The 27359-nt window shown below is 36.7% G+C and overlaps 2 pseudogenes; one reads left to right on the top strand and one right to left on the bottom strand.

Annotated features, from left to right (window-relative positions):
• The window catches only part of LOC134376251 (probable ATP-dependent RNA helicase DDX10), a 44458-nt pseudogene extending 26224 nt beyond the window's left edge, over positions 1–18234 (top strand).
• Positions 18235–23750: 5516 nt separating this feature from the next.
• LOC134376250 (large ribosomal subunit protein uL15-like) lies at positions 23751–24180 on the bottom strand (annotated as a pseudogene).
• Positions 24181–27359: the final 3179 nt, after the last annotated feature.

Genomic DNA, 27359 nt, shown 5'->3' with positions numbered 1-27359 from the left:
TTTGCATATCTGATAATGGCATATCTTTGAATGATAATCAGGTTGGGAATAGAATTTGTTTGAAATTTTCTCTCTAAATTTTACAGATATTTTTCATTGTCTTCTAGTAGTCAGTATTCTGTTGAAGGTGTTTGCTTTTCTGATTCTCTGATTCTTTTTTTTGTAACCTGCTTTTCTTTTTCTAGATATACTTAGGATTTTCTGTTCATCCAGTGTCCTGACATTTTATGATAATGTACCTTAGTGCAAGGTCCTACTTAGTTGTTGTGCAGGCATTCAGTGTACATTTTCACTCTGGACCCGTACTTTAATAGAATTTTCTATGATTAATGAAATATTCTACGTCCAGTACTGTAGCTAGTTGCCACATGTGGCAATCGAACACTTGAAATGTGGCTAGTGGAACTGAGGAAGGGATGAGTGTTTAATTTTATTTAATTTTAATTAAACTTGAATAGCTACGATATTGAGCAGTATAGAGACTCATCTCTTTCAGTTGTAAGATACTTACCTTTGAATTGCTTCTTGGTGTTTTGGTTAAATAACATTCAATATTTATGTTATTTTGACTATGTAATTATTGTTTGCTGCTGAGGGAATTAGTTACTTAGATTGTTTCTTATACTTTTTTTTGCAATTCTCTTTGAGTTAACAACTGCCTTATAAAATTTCTCCCCTTCCTCACCCTTATTTACTTTTTTTTTTTTTTTTTTGTCTTTTTCGTGACCGGCACTCAGCCAGTGAGTGCACAGGCCATTCCTATATAGGATCCGAACCCGCGGCGGGAGCATCGCTGCGCTCCCAGCGCCGCACTCTCCCGAGTGCGCCACGGGCTCGGCCCCTTATTTACTCTTTCTAGAGGAGGATTTGACCTCTTTGATCTTCTAATTTCCCTGTTCTCTCCTATTGCCCATCTCTTTGTCCTTTTCCTGTTCTTTCTGGAGTATTTCTTTGACTTTATATTTCAACTTCCCTAATAAAATTAAAATTTTGAAGTGTGTAGACCTCCTTTTTTACAGCCTCTTGTTGTTTGATGGATGCATGTTTTCTCTCTCTGAAGGCATTAAGTTTTTATGTTTTCTTCTCCACGTTGTTTCTGTTTCTGCTCTGTAGCCTTTTCTCTGTCATTCATGTTTGAGGCTTCTCTCAGTTTTCTGCAATTAGATGTCTTTTTATATTTAGCAATGAGGCACCAAAAAAACTATTTGAAGTGATTTGTACATGGATGAGGCTTGTTGACTAATGGCCTTCATTGTGAGGGGATTTAGACAGAGTCGATCATTTTGTGGAAGACACAAAATGTTGAAGTATATTGTCTTCCAGCATTTAATCTCTCTAGGGAAGAAAACCTCAACCTCATGAGAATTGAGCTTGCTGCTGGCTCTCTGGAAGCCTAGCAAGAAAGTGGGCATGCAGGCTTTCCCTCAATACCCCTGTTTTCACTCTGCCTCTGCCTTCTACTGCATCTGGTGTCCTGGGGTCTGAAGCCTTCCTCCAGATTAAGGCTCTTGGTCTTGAGACCCAACTATACAGGAGAGGGTAGGGGACTTGAGACTCTAAGTACTGCTTTCAGCCCATCTTCCTGTTTGTAGCATTGTGACATGCCCCTGCCTTCTGAGTCACCTGCTTACTTCAAGTCCTGAGAGAATTGTTCTAAATATCTCTGTTCTGTTTTTCTTGGTTCTTTCTCCACATACTGAAATTCTGCCGTTTTGAATAGATCATATGACTTAGTGACAGTTTTTCAAAAAAAAAAATTTAACATTTACATGTATATTTTTGTGGGGTACAGTTGTGTCGTTTCAATATATGCATATACTGCACAATGATTCACTTAGGGTAGACAGCATAGTTTTGTACCCGTTAGTCCACCACTTTCCCCACCACCCCATTTCCCTCCTGGCCTCTGGTAACTGTTGTTCTACTTTCTACTTCTATGAGAGCCAGTTTTTTTTTTAGATTCCACGTATGAGTGTATGACTTAGTGATAGTTTGATGCTTCTAAGTATCATTATCTTCCAATATCTTTTTGTGTGCTCAGCCCTTTTCCTTGATAGAAATTGATTTGAAATCCTTGCAGCAAAATCAAGGAGTTGAGAGCAGGATTCTCTGGAAATGAATGGAAACTTCTGTAGCCAGAAATATATATGGAATAATTATTGCTAGGAAATGGGGAGGGACCTAGAAAGACATTACTTCGGATAAAGGTGGGAATAGCAGGAAAAGTAAACCTTCATTTAAATTTAGAAACTGGTTTTGTAGTTCACTAGGTCCCCATGAAAAGTGGTTCTTTTAGGTTATTAAATATCAGGGTATTTCATTATTTGTCTGACCCAAAGCAGCTTGTCTCTTCTATGTCAGATATGAAGAAATCTCATTCATACACTGTCATTAATTTAAGTTCACTTTGTCAAAGAAAAATGTTTATCTCTTGGTTCACACAATTAACTTTATTTCTAATAGGATTCACAGATGATCTGTTAGTTTGATGTGATAGTCATAGAAAGTTTGGGCAAGCAATATTGTAAAATATAAATAGTGCAGCAGGACAGACATTTAAACTGATTTTTTTTTTTTTAAACTTGACATTCTTTCTTTGTAGATTTCCCGGCTGTAAATTGGGTTCTTCAGTTTGATTGTCCAGAGGATGCCAACACGTATATTCACAGAGCCGGTAGAACTGCCAGGTAGGTGTAGCGGCCCATTTCTTTGCTTTTGATGCTAAGTACAAAGCATGCTTCCCAACTGCAGACAAAGAATGGAAGGATTCAGGTACATTTAGTGCTGGTTTGGCATTTTGTGGTGTGAGTTGATAACAGCTTCACAGCTATTGTAAATCATTATGGCAGGTACTCGATTAGTGCTGAGAAGAATCCATGAAAAACTTACTTTAGTTTTATTTTAATCTTCCCTTACTAAACTTGTCAGTAGAACTGCTCACTGAGCATCATCTCATCGAATCCTAATGATCTCTCAGGTATAGGACCTACTATTCAAAGCTCTGTTTTCAGGTGAGGAAAAACTGAGTCTTTGAGCAGTTAAACAACTTGTTCAAAGATCTACAGAGCCAGTGCAAAGCAGTATGACTCCTCTAGTCTAGATCTTGTCCTCTTCTAGCGTATAGGCTCTAGTAAGCGGCAAAGTGGTGTGGAGTCATGAATTTTTTTCCTTTCTTCCTAGTGCAAGAATTAGAGGCATTGCTGGAGGCCACTCCCAAATATTTCTTTTTGTGCCCCTCTCCCCCAAACCCACCACTCCATGAAAGCACCCTTTGCTCAAGAGCTGTGGGAGAAATAGAACATAGCAAAGTCAGTCATTTGAAACTAAATGGCATAGAAAGGTATCTGAATTAATGAAAAAGGATTCTACGACATGTCATTGCTATTGAGGTTGCAGTGAAGCCTGGAGATGAATGCTTTTGGTAGAATTATAAATAGTTGACATCTTTCTGGATAGCATTTGGTAATGCTTATCAAAGCCTTAGAGTTCTTCTTTTTGCCTTTGTAATTCCGCATCCAGAAATGGATCTTAAGAAAATAGAGATGAGTAAAGTTTCAATAGAGATGTTTGTCTTACTAATACTTGTAATGTTTAAAAATTGATGGCAACCTAAATATTAATCACAATAAGGTTATGATTAGTTACAATTAGCCACAGATGGACTGTTTCTTTGGTTTTACATTTTCTCTCTCAAACCTGGATTATTGAGTATTTATGATATGGATTTCAATGTTGATCTCACTGGACCAACAGTTGCTTGTGATTTCAAGCCACAGGCTTTTGTTTAAGGGTTTCCCAGGGATGGCAAGATCTTTAGGCCCAAGCAAAGACTGTACTTTTCTGGCAAGCTTCTTTTTTCACCTGCCCTGTGCCTGTTTCATCAAGAGGCTCCAGGTGTGAAAGTTTCCTCTATCCCTTGCTCATCCAGGAAGTCCCTTTGGAGTTTAGTCTAAGATTTCTTTGGATCTGTAGTTTTCAGGTGGCTTTGGAAAAAAATATAATTTTTGTTTGTATATGGCAACTTCTTGTTTGTTTCAGCTGGTGAAGGTTTTCCTGTCCTTCTATGGCTTAACAAGAAGTAGAGCTCTTCTTTCCTATATGTTTTTTAATTTTCATAAGCGATGTTTGAATGTTTGAGTGTTTAAATGTTTTTTGATTGATTCACATTTACCCTGAGGTCATCTTCAAATATGGGTTATAATCAAAATGTACTCACTTAAATGTGTTTCTTTGACCAGCATGAAAGAAGGGAGAGAATAGTATAATAATAAAAGACTATTTAAAAATAGGGTTTATATCCTATAGGGTTCAAAAATATGTCTCTTAATTGCCATTTTTTAAATGTTTTATTTTTATTTTTAATTTTTGGGTGGGTATGGTGCATGGATCAAACCCTGGCCTTGGTGTTATCAGCACCACACTCTAACCAACTGAGCTAACTGGCCAGCCTCTCTTAATTGCAACGAGTGGTATAGTATTTTGAACAACAAGCAATAGAGTTAGAACTGGGTTCTGTGTATGATGTCATTGTGTATTCAGGCAAACTTGTCTTCAGGATTTTATTTCTTCTGGTATCTAAGTCAGGTGGGACATGGGTAGAAAAGCAGTGTGTTCTCTTTTCCATTTTATAAGAAAGTGCATGGTGCCTGAGTGGTTCTTAATCTGTTGGGTACATGTTTGAATTATTATTCATAGCGAGACATTCTGAGAAGTCATTATTTCTCCAGTGTTTAGTTCTCAGTAAATGTGTGGTATGTATACATGTGTACCTGTACTTATGTACACATCTGCATCCTATGGTCCTCTGGATAGGTAAGGTTGGATATGGTGTCTCACAGCATATTGGATGTCGGGCTTACATGCTCTTAGATGTACCAATGATATGGACCTGGATAGGGCAGACCAGACTGACTCCTTCCTAGAATACATTTAGCAGTATTTCAAAATGACTCTCCCTATATGAAGATTATTGGACATCTCAGTATACCAAGAAAAGGTCCAAGACGGAGAAGTATTTCAGGGTTCTTTGTTCCTGGAGAAGTTGTTGAAAATCTTATGTAGTTGAACATCTTATGGAGTTGAGCATGCTGTGGTGAGCATTAAATTGGGTCTTAATGACCGTGGAGAGGAAGAACATCACAATGATTGTGTCTGAAGAGAGAGAATACTAATTTGAAAAAAAAGTTTTAATGTAATTTTTAATGTAGTCATCAATTTTTAAAGTACAGCCTGTTTGACCTTTTGTAACAATTAAAAATATTTTGAATTGACTATTTAGATGTGTAGTCAGTGGAAAGGTTTAGCATATAGAATGCTTATTTTGTTCTCTGGTACTTTAAAAGTTGCCATTAATGGGCTTAGAGATAATTAGAAAGTTTTGTGGCCATAGGACTGAATAATTGAATAGAATAAAGGCTAAATTAAAATTTGAGACTAATTAAAGTCATGTGTTAGGCTGTAATTAAAACCAGGTTGCCAGATAGTATTTGCTTTTGGAATTGAACTGTAATATATGAATATAGGAAAATGAATTCGTTAGCAAATAGCTAAGATTTGGGGAATCTGTTCTTTCCTTTCTATACTTTAAATAAAAGTAAGGGGTGATTCAGGTACTTGTTGCTTTGAAGTACTTATTCTGTTTTAATTTATTCACCTGTCTAAAATTCTTTTGATCTAGAGCCATCGAGAAAAACTTCCCTTTATTTTCCTTAACCACACACACACCTTAAAAAAAAAAAGATCTCCTTTAGGGACAAGTGAAGCAAGGGATATGAATATAATTTTATAAAGCTGTATCCTGTGGTGCATTCTACCACTTGAGAGATTCTCTTTAGGGCTTACAGTTTTTGGTACTCATAAAACCAAGCTCTTCCATTTCTTATAAAAATGCCCAGTTGGAAATAGAAAAGATCTGGGAATGAAAGGTAGGCACACCTCAGATACTCCTAACTTTTATAATGCTTTTATTTGGGGAGGTTTGGGGGGGCCTGTGGGAGTTTATGTATAACTATTTTCTTTTCCAGATCAGTAGAAGGTAAAATAACTTCAGCAATATTCTCGCTTAGCTTTATTTGTCTGGCTGCATTTTGTGACTCTCAGAAATTTCATGAGTAATTTGGGTAGCAGAATGTGATTCCACTAGGGGACAGCAGAGGCCAAGCCTTTGCATTGTACGCACACTGGCAGCAGTTTAGATCTTAACAGCAAATGTGAAGGTGGAAACTAGTTAAAATTTCCAATAACGTGAAGAGTTATGGTTTGTTTGTGGAAAATACTAGCACTTTCTGGAATAGATATGGGATTAAAAAAAGTTTCTTTAATTGGTTTGTGAATTGAAATAATAAAAGTGAAAGGACAATTTCCATGAGCATTAACTTAAAGGACAGGAAAATTTGCTAGTGAAAATTCTTTCTTTTATTCCTTTCACTTAGATTCGTGAAAGTCCTGTCTTCATTCTGCTCCTTCTAGATAGAGGCTGATGCTTCCTTATGTGGTAATTTGCCATTGTGTGTTGGTATCTAGGGTTTAAAGTTTTAATAGAAGTGCAAGGCAAATCCTTCATTTTGCATCTTGAAGGAGTGAGGAGCTGGTGTAGAGTATAGCTGTAGAGTAGATAGAGGACTGACATTTCTTAGCAGTCTACATTTTGTCATGAACTTACTTCCCCATCTTGTCTCCTACTGTCCATTCAATACAGCAGGTGGACCAATCCTTTTAAAACACAAGTTAGATCATGTCACTCCTCTGATGGCTTCCCATTTCATTGAGAGTGAAGGCCAGTGACATCCTGGGCCTATGCTGTTCATTCTCCCTTCTGCCCTTCCTTTTTCTGTTCTGCTCTTGTTCCCTGTGCTCCATACTGGCCTTGCTGTTTCTTGTACATGCCAGGCATGTTCTTGCCTTAGGGCCTTTATATTCACTGTTTGGCTCAAATGCTTCCTCAGGTATCCACACAGGTATCTTTCTTACCCTCCACCAACCACTTCTTTCCCTGCTCTGTATTTTCTTTTTTCCATAGCCCTTTCTGCCTTCAAATATGAATTTCAAAGTGTTCATGGAAAGATTCATATCATCTTTTAAATTTATTTTTCCACCAACTTTTTGAAGTACCCTCGTATACTAGAGCATTTACTTAGTATATTTTTTGTTTCTTTCTCCCTATTAGATTGTAAGTTCCACAAAGGCAGCAGTGTTTGTCTAGTTTATTGATGTATGCTATGTGCTTAGAACAGGTCCTGGCATATAGCAGACATTTGAGATAATAAATCCGACTTATGAATAGATCTTACCTAATATGTTAATTATCTATTGCTGTGTAACAAATTGTCCCATGGCTTAGTGGCTTAAAGCAATAATTTACCTCATAGTTTCTGTGGGTCAGGAATCCAGGGGTGGCTCAGCTGGGTCCTCTGGTTCTCAGTCTATCACAAGGCTCCAATCAAGGTGTCATATGGTACTTTAAGCTCAACTAGGGTTGGATTTGTTTCCAAGCTCACTCACATAGTTGTTGGAGATTCATTTCCTCCCTGGCTGTTGGTCAGAGGCATTTTAGTCCCTTTTTATATGGTTGTCTTCATAGGGCAGCTCACAACTTGTCAACTGACCTCATCAGAGAGAGCATTATGAAAGGGCAAGGAATTGAAAGGTGGAAGCAGCAATATCTTTTATGACCTAGACTTGTACGTCACATTCCATCTTATCTGCAGTATCCTAGTGGTCACACATCTGAGCCTATTCACTGTGTGTGAGGAAACTACACAATGGTGTGAATGCCAGGAGGTGTGGATTATTGGGAATTATCTTAGAAGCTACCCATCACACCCAGTATCAAGTTTTATTAATAATTTTAAGGATAAAGGCAATCTCGAGTTATAGGTGAAGCAGGAAGAGGTCTGGGACCTCCATTACAGCCCCAGGTATTTTCTTGCCACATTAGGGTGTACTCTGCCCAGCCTAACACAGAAGACTCTAACTGATGTGTGTGACATATCACTTACACAGATGGGCCATTTGTATACTCAGGTGCAGAGCTCACTAGAGAGAAATATCCACTGAATCCATGGATTGTGAACAACTCTGGTACATTCTATTAAAAGCCTCTCATAGATGAGGACCCTCATGCTAACAGCGTTTGTCTCCCAGGAGGTCTGTCAGTATGTTTACGAGGAGATTTGACTTTGGCCATATCACTTTTTTGTTTGTTTGTCTGGCATCCTCCTCCCTACTTACCCCTACACCACATGGGGAATGAATGGATTGTGGCTTAGCTATTTACTTCCCAAAATTTGATAAATATTTGTGTAAATAATGGGTGAACTCATTTAGCCTGTAGAGCAGCCTTATGAAAGAGGTTTTCTTACTAGGAAACTTTTTCTCAGAGACTTGAGGTAAAATGTGTCTAAGATTACTCAGTTGAGTAAGTACCAGGCCTGGGATTTATACTCAGGTCTTTCTGATTCTATAGCTCATTCTTGCCAATGTGCAGCTGTTTACATTTAATGGATTCTAGTGGGTGCTGCTCCTATGCAGGGCTTCTAGAATGCATGAAAGCCAGGTACTTGGAGAAGGAAGGTTGATGTCTTAAATTTGCTGCCATTTGTGGTCATGAAGACAAACTAAAAATGTAGTCGTTTTCTTTCTTATTTGGACTGTGAGAGCCAGATATCCCATAGTTGTTCAGACATTGTCTTTAAAAGTCAGGAAACTTAGGTCTGAATTTGATTTTGTCACCTAATAGCTGTGCACCCTTGGGTCAGTTTTTAAATTCCTTAAGCCTTAGTTTCTTCTCCTGTAAAATGAGGTAATCATATCTAATTCTCAGTTGTTTCCTGAAAGTACAGTTTTAGGTAGAATCAGTACTGCTTTTATTTGAGTTTTATTTTTATTCTTATCTATTAAAATTTAGCTTTAAAAAAACCTTTTTGGGGGGAACAGAGTTGATAGAATTTAAGATTTCTACCCTTTGTGAACTCTATAAATCCATTTTCTTAATCAGTGTGCTAGAAGCTTTCCATGCAGTATGTATTAACCGGCTTGGTTTCTTTCCAGTTATTTTATGGAGAACTTAATTTGTCACTGTTGAGTCTATCGTGATATACCTTTTTGTTATTTGAGATATTAGGTTGCAGATGACTTACTTTTTCCCAGAATATTTCCAAACCTATTCTTTTTTCTCCTTAGAATCCAGTGTAGAGTGTTTAGACATCCTGTAAGTCAGAGATACCTTCTTTCCTGGAATCAGCTCTCTTTTGTACCATATTGTGTGGGAGGAACAGAACAGTTGGACTCAGATTCCTTATGGCTGTCTTTCTGCATCTGCATGACAGACTGCACTGTTCTTTCATAGTGACATGAAATCTTGGGGATGGTTGCCACAGGTAAGGCTGAGGTATAGGGAGAATGGGAAGATTCAGGGAAGGAAAAAAAGAAGGACTGTGGAATAGAGTGTAATCAACAAATGTTTCCCTTTCTCCACCTCTTGATTATGCTTGTGTTATGAATAATGACTAGTATATTAATAGTCACAGTTGTAGAATTTCATATCCTAAAGGGACCTAGATCATCTTATTCAAATGTATAATGTGAAAATAAGAAAATGTAATAGATCGCAATAAAATCTTATCAAAAATTGTATAGCTAATGAATAAATAGTACGACAGTACTGGAACCCACTTCTTTTGGCTCCAAATCTAGTGTTTTATCTCCTCGTATAACATCTAGTGGTCACTTGCTTTCCTTTACTCACCAAATATTTATTGAACAACTGTTAGGGACACATGTGTGTGTTAGGGACACGTAGCACATTCGTACATCCTCAGATTTAATGGTCAAGATGTGGAAATACACTAATTTGGTAGTACTAGGATGTGTGTTAAATGAAGTAAGAGTGATATAAGATGTCCAAAAGCATATAGAGTTAGTTTTTTACTTATTTTTGTTAACTTGTATTTTATTACCAAAGTAATGCTTATTCGCCATGCAGATTCTAGACAATAATGGGAAAACAATTAAAATTATTTAAAATCTACCACCCAGAAAGTTTTTTTTCGTGTATGTTTGTGTGTATATATTTTTTCAGATTACAAAAATGGAATTGTGCTAAATAGACCCTTTTGTAACTTGACCTGTAATCTGGGACACCAGGTGGAGAGAACTTGGGGTGACTAGGCAGTTATTAACAGGGCCAGATCAGGGCAGGGTGGAGTGTCTGCTTATACCTCCCAACTACTGTTAGAGACTTTATTGGAATGGAGTTGATGTGTTAGAGAATTTGAATTGAAGTTAAAGGGTTATTGGCTTTTGGGTAAAAAGCAAATTATTGCCAGAATGGCAGGGCTTTTTTTTTTTTTTTTTTTGCTTCTCTGGCCATAGTTTGAAGGTTATTTTAATGGAAGAATTACCATGTGCATCCAAGTCAGTGGTCTGAATCTCCTATTTTAGCCAAAAATACTAGTGAGCTGCAGGATGTGGAGATAAGCTTTTTGGTATTAGTTAGACAGTCATGATCAACCTACTGAGGATCCTTGTTTCTGGACAGCATGCTGGTATAATTGAAAAAGCAGTGGATCCGAAGTTTAAAGTCTGATATGTCGTGACCAGCTGATTTTAGGCCAACTTCCTGGTATTTTGGGAACTTTATTTTATATTTGCGTCCTCTACTGATTGTTTGCTTTTAACATCAGCAAATTAATGTAAAACGAAGTTCTTTGTAAATTTGGATGAGCTGCGTAAACACAACATGGCATTAATACTAATGGTGAAGATGAAATTTTTGTTGTTTCAGATGCAGGGCTTTTTTATATGGTGCCTATATATGTCTTAAAATAATCTATTATGGTGACTACGGTTAATATATTATATTCTTGAAAATTGCTCAAAGGGAATGTTAAATATATTCTCACCACAAAAATAACTCTGTGAAGTAATGCATATTTTGATTAGCAAGATTTAACCATTCTACAGTGTATATATACTTCAGAACATAATGTTGTATATAATAAATCCATACAATTTTATGTCAATTTGAAATAAATTCTAAAACAAAAATCTGTATATGTGGAGTTTTAAAATGTAAGTATTATGAAGAACATTTATTTCTCTTGTATATATATTTAGCCTTAGGCCATGGATATTGCTTTTGAAGTCTGAAAGCTACCTCATGGGTAAATAGACTTTATTCTTATAAGCATTAAAACAAAGTGAAATGGCTTATGCCTTCTTTATAAAAAGAGCTTTTATTCTTGAAAACTCGAAATTTTTTAGTATTAGTGTGTAGGAGATAATTTGTGCTTTACGTTGTTTCAGGGAAAAGCCATGTATAATGTAAAATAGGTAAAATGGCCAGTGATGATCTTTTTAATAGATGCTTGCCTTGTAGGATTTGGCTTTGGATATTATTTTCCATTTTCCTTTGGGGAAACTAAACTGCACTGTTACAGTCTGTCTTAACCTTGTGTGGCCTTTTACATACATATTCTGTTAGCTGTAGCTTTAAAAGGTTTGTGCGTGGCCCCTTTGTGACTTTAATCCCAATTCGTTCTCACAAATTCTCTCCGGGTGCATGAATGGGTAAATAAGATAGATATAGATGACTGGCCACATTATTCCTGCTTATGAGTCAGAAGAATCTCAGAGAACATTCAGTGGATGCCTTTTTGATGTCAGAGAGTTCTCTTACCCCTTTGCCCTAGTTCTTGCTCTATGTAGACTTGTGGGCCTATTTATTTTATCATGCTGTCTCTGAATTTTGTATAGAATGTTGAAAGGGTTGACAATCTTTCAAACCACTGTTTTCCCTCTTCCCTGATTTTTCCTGTTTGGGCCACACAGAGTAAACCTTTCTACTTCTGAAGGCCTGAGGGCATTTTGGTAAGTGTACTGCTTAGTGGTCAGTATTAACTGATTTTGTCCTCTTTGATCCTTGACGTGTCCCTAGTGAGGTCTTGGTGCTTCAGAAGTTGTGATGTCCCCAAATATCTCGTCTGCTTAGGGTGTCACCTCTTTATGTTATACACTAATAACTTATGCCTTCATGGATGGCTTAGCCCAATATTGCTGAAGCAAATCCTTTAAATTCATATTTCTTTGTAGTGAATAGATATGAAAAACTTTCAGTCATATTATTCTGTGTTAAAATATAATAAAGAACGTATGTGGTACTACTTTTTCAGTTATGAAATATAGTTAGTAAAAGGATTAAGTAAGTTGTATGTTCAGCTTTACTCTTTCCTGCATTAACTAGAAAAAGCAAATAAGCATGAAGACAAAAGTATACAGGGGATTCTTAAATGCTGCCTTTTCCCCATGGAAACCTTGACTCTCCCATCTGTATCCCTATCCCTAATGTTTGACTAATTCCTAATTATTTCTGTGGGTCTCAGCTTAGATGTCATTTCTTCAAGGAAGTTTTCTTGTCTCCTAGACTACATTAAGTAGAGCTCTCTGTCATACTTACACGTAGCTTCCTGTATGTCTACTAGTTCACTCATAACACTTGATTGTTATTACTAGTTTTAATTACTGGTTTTAATGTCTGTCCCTAATAGCTTTGTAACAGCCAGGACCATGTCTTTTTTGTGTGTGTGACCAGTAAGGGGATCGCAACCCTTGGCTTGGTGTCACCCGCACCGCGCTCAGCCAGTGAGCACACCGGCCATCCCTATATAGGATCCGAACCCACGGCCTCGGCACTCCCAGCACCGCTGCGCTCCCAGCGCCGCACTCTCCCAAGTGAGCCAGGGGGTCGGCCCCAGGACCATGTCTTTTTTATCTCTGTTTCAGTGCCTAGCCTATAGAGGATCTTTAATAAAATGTGTTGAAAATTAATGAATGAACTTGAAGAAAATTTAACATTTCGATAAGTTTTATATTTTCCTGTCTGAATCTGTGTACACATAAGGATATTTACATATTTATCTTATGAAAATGAGATTAGACTAGAGTTTCACCTTATTCATAGGAGTTGAATTTTAGAGCCAACATGTCAGGTAAAAATTGCCCTTCAAATCTTACTTTTTATTTTTGGCAGCTGGCTGGTACAGGGATAGAACCTGGACCTTGGTGTTATCAACACCATGCTCTAACCAACTGAGCTAACTGGCCCGACCTCAAATTTTAAAATGCAGTATAGTACCATCTCTCAGCAAATCATCAAAGTCAGTTTTTCCTTTCAGCATTCAATGATAAAGGTCTTACAGTGGTATTCAGTCTCTCCATGCAGAGGCATCCACGGTCTTCCAAAAACAGGATCTTATGTACCTTTTTAGCAGTCTTTCCTGTTGTCCATTTATGTACTCCAGCTTTGGTGTTCACTCTTTACTAAATTTGCCTTGTACTTTCTGGTTTCTACTCCTTTGTTCATGTAATTCATCTTTGGGATACCTTAGCTTTTTCCTTTCTGTCAAGGCCCACCTGAAATGCCATCTGCCATGACTGTTTGCTTTGGTGTTCACTCTTTACTAAATTTGCCTTGTACTTTCTGGTTTCTACTCCTTTGTTCATGTAATTCATCTTTGGGATACCTTAGCTTTTTCCTTTCTGTCAAGGCCCACCTGAAATGCCATCTGCCATGACTATTTCTGTTTATCTCTGGCTAGCCCTGAGTGAACTCTTTTTACTTCTGTGTTGGTGGCATTTATTGCTGTGGTTGACCTTCAGCACTTATTTACAATTCTGTGACTGTTCTCTTGACTCTCTTGCTTCTGTGTTTTTGTCTTTCCTACTCAACTGAGCGTTAGATAACAGAAGACAGGGATTTTCATCTTCTGTTTCTTTGTGTTCTTCAGTTTATGCCTGACACAAAGTTTCTCAGGAAATAGTTTATTTGGTTAATTATAAAAATTTCCCTTTGTATTTTATAGCTTGAATCCTGAAGAGAGTGCTTTGAGATTTTTTTCTTTTGTTTAATTAAAAATATTTCCCCAAATACCCAATTTCATTGTCTGTTTTACTAGTTGCATGTCATAGCTGACACTAAGGTATCAGGAAGTCTGTATGCACGTAACACAAGAAGCTTAAGTAACTACAAGATGCCTTGTGGCCCATGTTAGTACAAATTTCTGAAGGTGCAAGTGTGAAATAAGATTTTACTAGGTGAGGGAAGAGAAGTTACATGGATTGGAGGTATGTGTTTTATCTGAGCAGTGATCCATTTCTTATAACTGATGTCTCTGAACAACTTTATACCCAAGGTATAAATAAAATTCCCAGGAAGATTAATTGATTTCTTTAATATGTTTGCTGCCATGTTCATTAAATGACTGATTTTATTAGATCCTCTAGTGACTTGAGCGAGAAATCGTCTCCATGCTATATAAGTAGACATTTATTTAAGAAATGTCCTTTGGTTGGTTTCTTTCTTTAAGATCTAGCTCTTGTACTGTGGCACAGCCTAAAAGTCACTAGGAATTATAACGAGTGATGAAAATTTGATATGAGGCATTCAGAGCCCTAACTTTCTGCTGCCACAGAAGGTTAAAAACTGGTATTCTTAATATTTACCAGTTAGATGAATTTGCTTCTGCGTTTTTGTTCATCATACTGTTAAAATGTAAAAAGCAGATTGCATTGATACAGATTTTCTTCTTGTTTAGGTACAAAGAGGATGGTGAAGCTTTATTAATTTTGCTTCCCTCAGAAGAAAAAGGGATGGTACAGCAGCTTCTCCAGAAGCAAGTACCTGTGAAGGAAATCAGGTAAGAGCTATGTGTTGTCTTTATGTTATTATTAGGAAAATAAGGACGTGAAATTACTGTGCTTAATTATGTATACCAAATTCCCTTCTAATCCAATCAGCTGTCTGGTTTGTGACTTAAAAAAATAAAGACTATTTTTTTTTTTATTAGAACAGTTTTAGGTTCACAGCAAAATTGAATAGAAAGTATGAGATTTCCTACATACACCATGCCCCATACATGCATAGCCTCCATTTACCAACATCCCCTGCTAGAGTGGTACATCTGTTACAGTTGATGAACCTAAACTGACACTTCATTATCACCCAAAGTAAGTTTATGTGAGGGTCAGTCTTGGTGTTGTATACTCTACAAGTTTGGACAGATATGTAAAGATGTGTATTCACCATTATAGTATCATACGGTATTTTCACTGCACGAAGAAGTTCTGTGTTGTCTATTCCTCTCTCCCCTCATCACCTCAGCCCCTGACAACTACTAATATTGTTACTGTTTCCATGGTTTTTTCTTCTCAGAATGTCATACAGTTGGAATCATACAGTATGAAACCTTTTGATATTGGCTTCTTTTACTTAGTAACATGCATTTAAGTTTCCTCCTTGCTTTTTCATGGCTTGAGAGCTCATTTCTTTTCAGTGCTGAGTAATATTCCATTGTCTGGATGTAACAGTTTATCCGTTCACCTGCTGAAGGACATTTTGATTGCTTCTAGGTTTTGGCAATTATGTATAAAGCTTCTATGAATACCCACCTGGATGTTTTCAACTCCTTTGGGTAAATACCAAGGAGCATGATTACTCGATAATAAAAGTGTGTTTGGAAGACAGTTGGGCAGTTTCTCACAAAACCAAAAGGGGCTACCGTTTTGCATTTTCACCAGCAATGAAAGAGTTCCTGTTGCTCCACATCCTTGTCTGAATGACAAGTTTCAGTCTCACTTGTATTTGGGCTGTTGAAATGCTTTGGCTTGATTTCTCTGAAAATAATTTGGAGGGTGGTTAGATGGAGGAAGAGTGGTCGAGGAGGTAGAAGAAACAGAATTGGCCACAAGTTAATAATTGTTGAGGCCGAGTGAAAGTTTTCTACCTTTGTATATTTTGAAATTTTCTAAAATTAAAACAAAAAAAGGAAAAACAACCTCATCCACCACCACGCATTATCACCCCAGCTTTTCAGGAACAAAGTGGTTCAGTCTAAAATCAGGGAAACAAGTGGGGTGTCTTGTGAAACCTAGAATTTTTCTCTCCTGTAGCCCCGGTGGGCAGAGTTAAGTACCATCCCTGTTGTATTATGCCTACTTTCCAAATAGAGAAGTCAATATTTATATTCTTTTGCTATTTGTTTATTACTTAAGATTGATTTTGTGTTATTTGACTAAAAATGAAAGCAGTTATAAAAATGATATTAGACTTCACTCTATTTTATTGAGGATCCATCTCCCATGGGAGACTCCTTTCTATTTTTGTAGAATTAAGAAGTAACTAGGGCTAATTGCGGTGTTAATCTAAGTATCTTTCACTCACTCATCAAGGGATGTTTAGAGAAAGTGTCTGTGTCATTTCCTTTCTCTTTTGATATTCGTAAGAGAATCAAATTTATGTCCTGTGTAATTTTGGTCTAATCTGGGTCATAGATGAGAAAAAATGTTACACATTGAAAGATAATACTGAGGAAAATAGGAAAAGATTGTGCACCATTTTTAGTCTCTAAAATTGAAATATTTTTATTTAACCTTTATCTTTTTGTTACAAAGAATCAATCCAGAAAAACTTACCAGATGTCCAGAAAAAACTGGAATCCTTTTTAGCCCAAGATCAAGATTTAAAAGAAGGAGCACAAAGGGTAAGTTGTTTTTGAATTGGATACATTTGTTGGAGTGGAATTTATGATAAAATTAAATTTCATCATCTTCTGTTCCTTCTAGGTTGCATGCTCATGTTTCAGATATTCAAGCAGTGTAATTTTCAGATAGATAAGTCTAACTTATTCCCTAACTTTGAAAAATGGTTTTCTGTTCATTTGCTTGGTAGCTGGCTAGTGTGGGGATTCAGACCCTTGACCTTGGTGTGTTACAAGGCTGTACTCTAACCAACTGAGCTAACCGGCCAGCCTGAAAAATGTTTTTTATATTAACCTGAGAAAATCTCTATTTGTCTATAGTCTTAGAAAAGACATATGGAAAATCCTCTTAAAGATAATTTTTAGATGCATGATGGCCTGGTTTCTAGTATGTTTTTAAAACATACTAGTATGATTTGAAAACTGTGGTCATAAAAAAAATGTAGTAAAATGGCCTTTGAATTGTCATCTATAGTTATTCTAGTATAAATTACACTATAAAATTAAAACTTTGAAATAAAAAGCCTCTTTAAAAAGTATGTTCTCTTGTATAAGAAATGTAGGTTTGAAATGAAGACAAATTTACATGGGTTGCAATTTAAAATGTATTTGCTTTTGTTAAGATATTAACTTTCATGAAAGATTTGAATGGACGTTCAAATTAAATAACATACTGAAGAAGCAAAATTTCTGAAAGAGAGGAGGAAGAAACCACAGTAATAATACTCTGCCAGTTCCCCAAGATGGGTTTTTACCCTGACTCTGAGGGGACAGATATAACAGTCTATTATTTGCTTAAAATTGATGGAAGTGTCACAACAGTGGTAGCGGGACTGAATTTAAAAAGTAGGCTGCTTCAGTTTATCCTAAATCCCCATTCTGTCCCTCCCTTGAATTCTTAAACATATATAAAATTAATCATAGTATTTGAATAGGAGTAAGAAAAAATATTAATATTCAAGTTTCATGTACTATAGTTTTAGAAGATTACTTACAGCTCTTTCAGAAAAATTACTTAGGACTAGATGACAAGATGCTATTAGTTTTTCAGTAAATTAGGTGCTCTGTCTTTAAATGTGACCCAGAAAAATATTTGTAGCCTTAGTTTCACTTCAGCTGCTGAAATGAAATGAAATGTTTTGACTGCAGTTTGAGTGATTTGAGAAGCTCATATTAAATCCAAGAGTTATTCTGTATCTAATACATGTCAGTATACTTGTGCATTGCAAAGATACATTGCTAACCATGATGTTTGACATTTGTTCATGCACTTTTTATCATGCGAGCATCACAAAATGATTTTTTTTTTTTTTTTTTTTTTTTTTTACAAAATGATTTTTGATCTGCGTCTAAATAAATGAGATTTTCTATTAAGCCAGTGCTGCAATTCAGCAATCATTTAATTGCTCACTGTGTGCTTTGTACATTACTTTGTGAAGTGAGAAGGTATTAAACGAAGTGGAAGATTAGGTTAGGTGTACTTGTAAAGAACCTTATATTGTTCATGAATTTGGACATATTTGAAGGAAATTTAAATAGTTTCTCCTTTATTTGTTGAAGCATTGAATTGTAGGTGCCTACAAAATTGGATGACCAGGGTGATCCACAGTTGTACTCCTGCTTCCGCAAAGCCTTATTTAAATTTAGTTGCTGCTATATTACTTTTAAAGATGATTTTGAATTGGATATTTTCCCCATGTAATAATACATAGACTTCTGCATTTACAGCTCTAATTATATTTTCCTTTGTTTCTATTGTTTTTTATACCCTCTTTCTCCTCCACTATGTAAACTTATGAAGGCCGAACTGTTTTGTTTGCCTTTATATCACTCATAGAAGCCAAGGGTTTTCCTCAGGAAAAGCAAATGGATACATGATTATACAATTCTTTCTGTACCATACATCCAATATTACATATTTCTGATTCTTCCTTTGTAATGTCTCTTCTGAAACTGTCATCATGAGAATAAGGTAGTATAGGGTTTTAAAAATTCTTTACTTCGTTCAAGTACATAGTCATTTATTTAGAAGTAGCTCTTTACAGGTGTGACTTAGAGGACTCATGCTTGAATACCATTGTAAGCTAGCTTATCGTTTAGATCTCTTTTATGATAATGGATATTAACATACATTTATGGAGCACCTACTGTGTAAGATGTGTTTGTTTTCTCATCCCAGCTATTTAGATTTGCAGCAAACTTGTATTAACTTGTGAATCTTATTTATGTTCCTCAGAATTTTAAACATAATAGTATGGAAGGAACTGTAGTTTAATGAATGTCATGGTTCTTGAGATTACATTTTAATAAACTGGGGAAGTGCTATGTCATATGAGGCAGGAACATCTGTTTTCATAACAGTATATCCTGCACCAGTGCCTGGTACATAGTTAATGCTCACTGAGTCTTTGGATGACTGTGTGAATGAATAGATAAATATTGTTACACAGGGTTGGTAGCAAGTAATTAACTGGTTAGGCTGTTGTGCAACCATCAGGACTTGAGTTGCTTGAGTTTTTAAAAGCTTCAAGTTGACTTCAAGGGCGTGGAAAATTTAATTACTTTGAGAGCCTTTTCTTAAGTAATAGGTGCTACCTTACTGTCTTTTAAGTGGTTGCTGAGACAAGGGACTCTTCTACTTTTGGGGTGCCAGCCATTTCAGCTGTCATATTGGAGAGACAAAGAGGAAGCAAGATTGAGCACTAAGCTATATGGACCTCATCATATATATCACCAGTAGTCTTTGGCATCTTCATAGGATTTCGCTGCCAGTAAATAATTCTCTGTGGGATTATTTTACTGCTTATTGGAAGTCAGTGTCACGATTATTTGTTTTATACTGAGATGCACTCTGAGAAAAGGCAGTATAAAAGTGCATTTGTGCTAAGGAAATTCGTTTTCTCCAAGAAAGTGGAAGTCAGATTTCATGTTCCTTTGGGGCCACACAATAAAACCCTGTCTACTTTCCAATTTAGGCAAATATATTCAGGCATCTGAGACTTGATAACATGTAATGAGTATGGGGCATTGATTACTATGAGAAGAGGAGGGTAGAAAAGATTAGGCTGCTTCACTGAGATCTACTGGCAGCGTTTTTACTGAGAGTGGATATAAGGATGTCACCTCTTAGTTTTGGGGAGTGAATGCCGGAGAGATCTGCTTTATGTCCTAACAGTTCAAAACTGCAAATTTCAAACTTTTAAGTTTTCCTTCACAGATCATGCTGTTTGATCCTTTTAGCCTTTACTCATGCTGTTAATGTCTGTTTGGAATACCCTTCACTTAGCTCCTTCTTGGCCTAATTAACTCATGATTTATTACGTTAAGGGTTGTTTCATCTGGGAAACTGCCTGTACAGTTCTGGTTATGTATGTGTACCTGTGGTTTCCAAAGAGCAGGATGATCCTTTGGCATACAAGAAAGAAAATACTAGGTTTCGTATTTATATATTTATCTTGAGAGAAAAAACACTAAGCTTTTCTAATATTAGTTGCTTTGACACCGTCACTGTTTTCTCATATGTTGTTATATATAATATAAAAGTATAAAAATGTTATATATAATATAAAAGTGTAAGAGTGGGAGTTAGTGAAACACAAGGGGTTTGTATCAGTATCTGTACTTATTTGTTGGTTTTCTGCATACAGCAGTGTATTTTAATTTGTTGTGTGTGCTTGGTTATCTTAAACATCCAAATTTTGTGGTTATCCTCCGTGGTATAAAAGCATACTGGACATAATTAAGTCAAAAGTTAACTAATATTTCTACTTTGCTCTTGTACAGTGTGAGACCCTTGGAACACTTTCCCAACTCAAATGTTACCATTTTCAGTATTTTAGTTTCACATTTTCTCCTACCTCCAGTTTAGTCACTCCCTCCCCCTCAGAGAGCAGTGCTTATTATTTAAAACTACAGCAACATGTTTACTTATTTGCTCAAGTCTTTCTTGTGACCTACATTTTCCTTTTGGAGTTAGTTTTCTTCTTAAAATACCATTTTTTAGTAGTTCTTTCAGTGAGGGAAGGGTATGTTATTAGTAAATCTTTTTGTGTCTGAAAATGTTTTTCTTTTACTCACAAGTGTTGGAGTCATTGGGTGTGACAGTTATCTGATCTATTATCCCACTGTCTTCCAGCACATGCTACAGCTGGTGTCAGTCTAATTGTCAGTGTTTGTAGTGATTTGTCTTTCTGATTGCATTTAAAATTTTGTCTGACTATTCAGTGATTGTTCTTGTACTTCCTGAACCTGAAGATTCGTCTTTTTCACCAGTGCTAGAAAATTCTCAACATTGTTTTCTGTATTTAAACTCCAATTTGATATATGTTGTCTCTTCATTTTGTTCATATTTTGTAATCTCCTTTTTATATTTTCTGTGCTGCCTTTTTGTTTAATTCCTCAGATTTATCTTCCAGTTTAACTCTGTCATCTTTTTGTGTACCTAATCTGTGTTTTTAACCCAACCATTGATGTTTAAATTTCTGTGCTGATTTTTCATTTCAATGGGTTATATTTAGTGCGTTTTTTAGTCTGCCCTAAGAAAAAGGTACTATCTCATTTTTTCTCACAGTTTTGATTTCTTATGTTTTTTAGTAAATGCTAAACTTAATAGAATTATGAGGTAGATACTCAAAAAAATAATTATCTAAATTTCTTGGGAATGTAAACTCCTTTGACACTGAATTTTTTTACAATATTTGTTAATTTAAAATAATAGCAAATGCTGTTTGCTAACTTAAAATAGTTTTTAATGAAAAATAATTGTCTTCTAAAATAAAAATTAGTGAGAAAATAACACCATTATATATTGTTAACCATACAAATCTCTTTAACATCTGCTGAATAGAGTTGAAAACAGTTGGATTATAATAATATTTTCTGAGTTTAATCTGTTGCAATATATTCCTTTGAAGGATATTAAGAAAGTCTGGCCTTGCACAGATTTATAGTTGGAAAGGGAGGAATGTGTTAATACCCCTCTCAGATGTGTACATTCTTCTTTGATAGCACACCAGAACTCAACCAGTGATAGTTTCATATAAATTCTGAAACCACATCAATGAACCTTTTGTTCTTTGTTACAGTCAAGTCCATTGGTCTGTCTTGTACTCCAAAAAGGCCTTTTAACTGTATTTTTTAACCTCATGTTTTGTTTATTTGGAAAATATTCTCTGAGTTATGCAGATCTTCCAAATACTGACCTATTTCATTTTATAAGTATCAAAACCACATTTATTATCACCAGTGGTCTCATTAGAAAAATCTTTTTTGGGAAGCTATCCAGTGCACAGTAGATACAAATTTCCCACAATCAAATTTGCTCTTAAAGCTTGAATTTTATCATTGGCAATAAATACTGTCAGTTTTCTTTGAAGTAATAAGCTCACTTTGTGCATTTTTGAGGAGATGTCTGTAATTGACCAAGGCTCAAAACCATTGTCAGTGCCCTCCTGCCAGAGACTACCAGGAACACACCTGTAGTGGACTGAATTATGTCTTCCCCCAAACTCACTGAAGTTTAAATTGTGTCCTCCGAGTTTTATGTTTTAGAATCTTAGCCCACACTGTGACTGTTAAGAGGGTGGGAAATCCTATTATGGTAATTGAAAGGACCATGCCATAGTGAATCGGTTAAAAATGGAGGTCTAGGGCATGGTTCTGGGGGCTTTAAAAGAAGAGGAGAGTCTGTCTTGCTCTCTCTGCTTCAACCATCTTGCTATGTGAGACCCTTGGTCACTGTCACCACCATCAGATGGACTTTGGAATTCCCAGCCTCAGAAACTGTAAGCAAACAAATTTCATTTTCTTCATAAATTTCCCAGTTCCGTGTACTTTGTTATAAGCAACACAAAACAGACTAATACACCTGAGGTTGAACAAGTTGGGTTAATTACTTGTGGTGGCAAGGGAGAATGCACACCATGAAGAACCATGGGGCATCTCAATAAGAATTTATTAGACAGGACTTACTGTAGGACTTGGATTTATGTTAAATGATTCAGTGGAAGGTTAAAAGAAGGGGGCCGTACTCTGGATTAGATGCTGTGGGGTAACTGGGGTGATTCTTTTACTGGTTTTCTTAATAAATCTCATTTAAGGAGGAAGGAATAAATGGAGGCTAAAGCTTTAATTGGTGAAGGAATTGTGGTCACTCTTATTAGCTAGGAAAGGAGGATGTTTAGTCATCTTGTGGTTTGGGGAGTGTTGATGTTTTTATTTTTGTTTTTGTCTTGACCCATCATGGTCAGTGTCCTAGTCTGATGTTGATGTTCTGTTTAACAGGAGAACATGAAGGCTTAGTTGTGAGGGTCAGGTCTTAGCAACATCAAGACTCTGCTGATACCAGACCAGCTTCTAGCTTTCAGGGCTGCTCTTGTTTTTTTTGTTACTGTGGTTTGTCACTTGTTCTTGTGAGTAAAAGTGGTGCCCATTTAAAAAGAGTCTAGTTCAGTTTGCAACTCAATCTCACAAGTGCTTTTCCTCAAGATAACTTTTATATTTCACTGTGCAACAGAAGTGCTTTACGAATACTTGCCATTTGGCCACGTGGGGTATTAAAAAGTCTTGTAGCAGGCTGAATAGCAGTCTCACAGAAGATATGTCCATATCCTAAGCCCTGGAACCTGCCAGTGTTACCTTAATTGGACAAAGGTTCTTTGCGGATATAATAAAGATCTTGAGATGAGATCATTTAGGGTTATTCAGGTGGGTTCTAAATCCAGTGACAAGTGTCCTGATGGGAGAGAAAATACACAGAGACAGAAGGAGAGAAGACACAGAGAGTCAGTGTGATCATGGAGGCAGAGATCGGAGTGACATGTCTATAAGCCAAGGAATGCCTGGAGCCACCAAAAACAAAGAGGGAAGGAATGGATTCTCCCCTTGCAGCCATTGGAGGGTGTGTGTGGCCTTGCTAATAGTACCTTGACTTTGGACTACTGGCCTCCAGAAGTCAGAGAATAAATGTCTGTTGACAAGCCATGAAATCTGCATTAATTTGTTATGGCAGCCTCAGAAAACTAATACTTATACTCAAGGGTTAAGATTTAATGATCAGTTTTTACTGGTTTATGGAGGGCATTTTAAAGTGAGACTGGCATCTTTTATTACAAGCATGTGATGGTAGAGAATATCTGATGAGTACAGTTTGTTGATGTCTTTGTTTTTGTTTTTAAAAAAGCATTTGTTAGCATTTAATGAACCTCTCTCCATGTGGCTTCAAACCACTGGGACAGAGACCTTCCCTTCCCCCCAAATCTTCTCAGCTTCTCTGCTGAAGAATTTGGCCTTCATGATGACAGGCTGCTTTGGGAGCTTTCCAGAACTTTGCAGTAGCCTGATCGCATCTCATCAGAGATTGGAGCCGCTCCAGTCTTGTTTCTGACAGCATTTCCCTGTGTCTGTTCACTAACCAAGGTCCACAGTTTATCAAGGTTGACAGTTAAGCAGAAGCTTTGCTTCCTCTTCAAGTGGTAATGCCTCATACCACCTTTCCCAAAGTAACCTGGGTGATATTTGTCAAAGTTGATCCTGTAGTGATACATGCCACCAGCATTACTCCTGCCTCCCAGATGCTGCTGGTGCTTGCCAATGCAGCCGTGGCTCACGTGGCCCCTAAGTTTCTAGATCTTCTCAGTCTGGATGGCATGGTGGCGGCTGAGGTGAAAGAGCACCAATGTCTTGATCTGTGGTAAGGTACCAACAGTTTTACCCCAATGCTGTTTTTGTGTCATAACTGATAATGTCAATATGGTGAAACATCAGTATTGTTATGAACAAAGTTTTGACCTTGCAGACTTATTGAAAGGGTATTTGGAGTCTGTGGACCACACTTTGAGAACCAGTGGCTGAGGGAACCTGACCCAGTTGTAGAACCCAGATAGAAGATGAAGAACTTTCTTCTTTGAGACTCTATGTGGAGTACAGGATATTGAAATCACTATGTTCTTTTTCACTGCCATCTCAGATATAAAGTGTAGCAGGGTGCCTTGTGTACATGGTATTTGTTGAATTAGAACTTTTTATTTACTATTACGAACATTATGGTACTTGAATAAATGAGCAAGTAAGAATGATTTCTCTCATCATTGAAGAGAGATCTATAAGTAAGAGAGTAGATCTTTTACTTATAAGTGACCGAAAGCAAACTCAAGACTAACTTTCTCTTCTGCTCACTCAAGATAATTGGCTGTTGCTTTTAGAGATTTACCTATCAAGGTAGCAGCACTTACTATTGGTGCTTTACTTGTCTTTTGGTGAGGTCTGCTGGTCTACCCGCGTTCTTTAACTATCATGGTTTCTCTTTTGGAACCTATAAAATTTATTTTTTTGTTTATGGTTCTATTTTTCCACCAAATTAAGTCTAGGAGGTCCATGAGCCTTTTCTTTCCCCTCCATGCTTCCCACTGTGTGTGCATGCACACACACTCAAAGGCACAAATGCACCTTTCACTTAGTTATGTAGTTGTTTGTCAGCCTTTTCCTGGAATCTGGTTCTATCATTCATTGCAGAATTATAAATTTTGATATTGAAGGGTTTGCATTAGTTTATTTATAGCAGAACTGAAGAGGACAAAATATAGTAAGGGCTTTAGTTTATATCTTAGTGTTGCCTATAAAAAGTAGTTTTAAACTTACTAATGTTTAAAAAAAAACACTTGTATTCTCATTTAATTGTTTTGGAAAGTGCCATAGTGCTGAGAAGGGAGATCCAGCCCTGCAACTGCTAGTGTGAAAATGAGTACTGGGCCTAGAAAAACATAAAAAGAAGCTATCTTGCTTTCCTTAGAAAGGATAGAAAGTACTGGTTCCCAGAGATGCACAAAGATGAGAGGCCGCACACATGAAATCACTTAGTGGGTGGACAGAGTGAAGGTGTTCTTAGGAAAAACCACCACAACAAAAACTGATATTGCAAAACCATTACTGTGTAAGCAATTTAAGTACTTAATAATACTAGTTTTTTTTTTTTTTTTTTTTTTTTTTTTCCCGATTGGCTTGGGGCTACTTGACAATCAGAAGGAGAAATCAGGCTTGTTTTTTATTTTTTTCCAGTAGGAAATGTGAAGTAATTGAATTGATGCTGTGTTCTGTATGTAATGAGAGAATGGATCTTGCCTTGGTTTATTGCACCTTGGTGAGGTGGGAATCATCTGTCCATTGGCCGTGTGGCTAGGCTGGCATCTTGTGGGCATTGCCCTGTGAAGGTACTTAGGTTGTAATTTCTTCACTGCTGAGTTATTTACTATTCATCCACTTAACACAGTATATGGCTTTGTTAACATCTGTTGTTTTCTGTTGTCTTCTCTTTCTCTTGGACTTTGGGAGTTTATATTTAAATTATTTCTTGTACATTTTTAAATGTATTCCTTGCTGGAGGCAGCAAAGTGGGTATGCTCAATTCATTATTTTTAACTGGAAATATCTGCCTTTGTTTAGCCTTTGGCCTTGAATTGTACCTCAGCTGTTTTCTTAAATCCCTGAAACCTGTACCTGTTTACATTAGAAAATATTATTTGCATTCCATTTTCCCCATTCAAATCTATACCCCTGTATTAGTCTGTTTCTATTGCTGATAACAGAATACCTGAGACTGAGCAATGTCTGAAGAAATGAAATTTATTTCTTACAGTTTAGAGGCTAGGAAGTCCAAAGTCCAGGGAACACAGCTGGTGAGGACCTTCTTGTTGGTAGTGACTATAGCAATGCAGCATACCTCATGATGAAATGGTTGAGCAAGAGAGAGAGCTAAGCTTCTCAGTTGCTCTCCTTTTTAAGCTATCAGAACCATGCCCATTACTCCATGAATGGATCAATCCATTCTCAAGGACACATTCTTCACAGTCTAATCACCTCTTTAAGGCCCCACCTTTCAATAACCATCACAAGATTTCCCATCCTGTAAACACTGTCAGAGTGGGGATTAAGTTTCTAATACATAAAACTTTGGGGACACATTCAGCCAATAGCAACCCTCTGTAGTATTTCTTACACTGTATTCTGTATGTTTTCCCCAGTGAACATGAGTTTTGAGCTTTACTTTTTATAGTTTGTATTATGGAAAAATATGTGTATAGGCATGTTAAATATGCCATTTCATACCATTTGCTGGTATGCTTTGAGGGTGGATTTGGGCATCCGGTCCCTCTCTGATCTAGTGAAAATCACATACTTCTCACTGTTAGGAGATTACTACATCTACCGGTGATCAGTTTCTAACTTGCTGGAGTCAGAAGACACCTCAATTTATATGACTGGATGGCTGGCAGCATAGTGGTCTTTGGTAATGTGTTACAACTTCTTACCAGTCTGGGCTCTTATTGAAATAACTCAGTACCAGGTAGCTTTAGGAGTGACAGAGAACACAGTGAAACATTTTAAAAACCTATTTAGAGTTAGACATTGGCACATTTAAATGGTTGGTATTGCCAAATGCATCCAATTCCGAAAGAAGTGAAATAAATGTTCATTAGCTCATTAGTGAAATGAAGGAAACATGGTGCATATAAGGGTGAGTTGTCATGGGAAATTACACGGAAATGAAAAATGTTAATCTTAAATTGGTTTTGCTCTGCATGCTGACTTTTAAAATGTGACAGGTTACATTGGCAGATGGATCTATGAAGACTGTGACCTTTGCAAGGAAGCATGCAGTACATTTGACAATTGAGTGAATGTATCAGGAAATAAATGAGTGAGGTACTTTGTTTAATTAAGGGATTGGTGACCAGCTAACTGAAAAAGATTAAAGAGGAATTTATGCTAAGCCTTGGTATCTGTGTCGAGTTATGAAAACTGAAGCATCTATTTAGTTAAGTACAATATCTG

Source organism: Cynocephalus volans, chromosome 4, assembly GCF_027409185.1.
Source record: "Cynocephalus volans isolate mCynVol1 chromosome 4, mCynVol1.pri, whole genome shotgun sequence".
NCBI classification, from domain to species: Eukaryota; Metazoa; Chordata; class Mammalia; order Dermoptera; family Cynocephalidae; genus Cynocephalus; species Cynocephalus volans.
This window is presented reverse-complemented; position numbering and strand designations above follow the sequence as displayed.